Source organism: Octopus bimaculoides, chromosome 7, assembly GCF_001194135.2.
Source record: "Octopus bimaculoides isolate UCB-OBI-ISO-001 chromosome 7, ASM119413v2, whole genome shotgun sequence".
NCBI classification, from domain to species: Eukaryota; Metazoa; Mollusca; class Cephalopoda; order Octopoda; family Octopodidae; genus Octopus; species Octopus bimaculoides.
The window spans coordinates 49,161,139-49,164,030 of NC_068987.1; the positions used below are offsets into that span (position 1 = coordinate 49,161,139).

Genomic DNA, 2,892 nt, shown 5'->3' on the forward strand with positions numbered 1-2,892 from the left:
AGAAATTTTATCATTATACCATGAATTGAGAATGCATTCTCTTGCCTCAGCCCCTTTCAATGAAAGCCTGAAGCTGCAGTGTTCTCGCACAATCTGTCACTGGATCATGTTCACACTCACTTAACACTGACCAAAGCTGACCTACATGAAGCCAACGCCACACAAAGCCCAGACTGCAAGCTAGGCACACAAGTGACACTGTTTGCTATTTGAGCCCACTCAAATAAGCACCTGCTGTCCCTTATACATCACCTCAGATTCCTTCTCCTAGTTGCTATGATCTTTCTGGACTTGCATCACATCCTATGCACCTTGCATTCTGCATTCATAATTTTGAATGTCTTTTAATTTTTGCATAGTGCACATTTTTGCAATTTTTCCTATTATCATGCATATTTTTTTTTCTTTTTGACAAACTAAGAGGACAAGGGATGAACAAATTGCTTCCTGGATTCTTAGGCAGGATTCAAACCCAGTCTAGATTTTTCTATGAGTCCCTTTCTATCATTTTGGCATTTACACTAAAAAATTTACGAGTCAAATGTCATATTTAGATTAGATTTCTATTGTTTCCAGAAGATTTTAAGGTTAAATTCAATTCAGACCAGATAACAGACAAAAAATCCTTTGTTTAACTTGATTTAATTTAAGTAGGAAAATATTATAAATACAAAACCCAATCTCTATTGTTTCTATTTCACTCAACACTGCTCTTTTACCTGGTGCTTGACCAAAGGAGCACTTCACACATGACATGTCATTGAGCGAACATTCAATTTTCACCCTCTCTGCTTGTCAACCCAGAAAGGTAAATTCCCTTATACTTTCTCTTTCTTTCTTCCATCCAACTCCTAGCAGTCACCAAAATTAACACAACTACTTAATTTCCCCCATTTGTCATTTATAAACGAACAAAGTCTATCTGTCTATCTGTCCATCTCTCTATTTGTCTATCTGTATGTTTATCTTCCTAACTGTCTGTGCATTTATAACATTAAACAGATTTATTATGTTTGTCTCTTATTCCTTCACTATCCTGCTCATCAACATTCTAATACAACTAAAAGAGAAGCCCTTGACAAGTGGTTATGAATTTGCTAGAATGATAATAACTGTCAAGACTCATTTTAATTTACAAAGCTATGTAATATGTATGTATGTAGTTTATTTAAGCCACTTTAGTGTTACAAGTCACTGGGCTTGCTTAAATGAATTACTGCACTCTATACCCATATTTAGCACTAAATATGGGTATAAAGTGCAGTAATTCATTGTGAGTTTTCTCTTGTAGATTAATTTTTGTGAACCTGTGGATAGATAAAAAATTCGTGTTGTTTATGAATATGAGTTCCATCGTGGAACCAATGCATCCCAGACAGCTCGAAACATCAATGAGGTGTTTGGTGAAGATGTGGTGAATGTACATCGATGGTTTGAGAAGTTCTGATCTGGTGACTTTACTTGTAAAAATCTGCCCCGTGGTAGATTTGAGACCAAGGTGGATAATGATGAGCTGGAAACTGTAGTGGAAGTGAATACATCTCAAACTATGTGTGAGTTAGCAGCAAGATTTGATGTTTCGATTCCAACTGTATTGAACCATCTGAAACAAATTGGCAAGGTAAAGAAGCTGAACAAGTGGGTATCACACAAAATGAACTGGCATCAAATGACACATCATCTTGAAACTTGCTGTCATGGCATATACGTCAACCATTTTTGCATCATATTGTTATGTGTGATCAAAGCTGGATTCTTTTCAATAATAGTAAGCATTCTACACATTGGTTGGATAGAGACGAAGTCCCAAAACACAATCCAAAAAAGATATGCACCAAAAAAAGCTAATGGTGTCTGTTTGTTGGTCCAGCATGAGTGTCATCCACTATGGCTCCATGAGACCTGGTAAGTCAATTACAGTGGATGTATACATCAACTGATTGGATGAAATGATGAGTGAAGTTGCAATTAAACAACTGAGCTTGGTCAATAGAGACAGCCCAATTCTCATGCAAGACAATGCTTGACCACATGTTGCACGAAGAATGCTACTCAAGTTACAGGAACTCAACTTGGAAGTACTCTGTCATCCACCATATTCACCAGACCTTGCACCAATTGACTATCACGTTTTCCAGGCATTGGACAACTTTTTGCAAGGAAGAAACTTCAAATCTGAAGACAATGCATAAACATCCTTTCGTGATTTCATTACCTCTTGCTCTCCAGAATTCTTTGCTGCCAGCATAAATAAGCTACCAATGAAATAACAAAATTGTGTTGATAATTTAGGTGTATACTTTGATTAACTGCATTGCTTTTTGTTGAGATAGAGTAAAATAAACTTTCAGTTCAAAAGCGGATATTTCATTCTTAATGGCCTGATAGTCATTGATCCTATGTTGGGTTCATCCATTCATTTGATGGGCTTCAGCTTTGTCCTAATCAGCCTAGCATGATGGTGTACCAGTTTAGTTACCAACAGCCCAACCATGTAACAAGTGGTACTGGATTACATGTTACTAGTAGCCTTCAAAGTGATCTGACATAAAAAGAACACACACACATATCTATGTACACACACCCACTCAAAAACATTTACACACTCCCTCACTCACACACACACACACACACACACACACACACAGAAACACACTCTCTCACACACACACACACACGCACACACACACACTCACATACACACATACAGAAACACACTCACCACACATATTTATGTGTTTGTGTATGTATGCATATACTTCTATTTTTTTACTTGTTTCAGTCATTTGACTGTGACCATGCTGCAGCAGCACTTTAAAGGGTTTAATCAAAGGAATCGACCCCGGGACTTATTCTTTTTAAGCCTAGTATTTATTCTATTGATCTCTTTTG

General features: G+C 37.0%; 1 long non-coding RNA gene across 1 annotated transcript in view; it reads left to right on the top strand.

Annotated features, from left to right (window-relative positions):
- Window positions 1–711: 711 nt before the first annotated feature.
- Window positions 712–2,892, top strand: part of LOC106868488 (uncharacterized) — a 277,576-nt gene continuing 275,395 nt past the window's right edge. The window contains exon 1 of the long non-coding RNA XR_001409301.2: window positions 712–808. This is a non-coding gene — a long non-coding RNA (uncharacterized LOC106868488). The remainder of the gene's footprint in view (window positions 809–2,892) is intronic.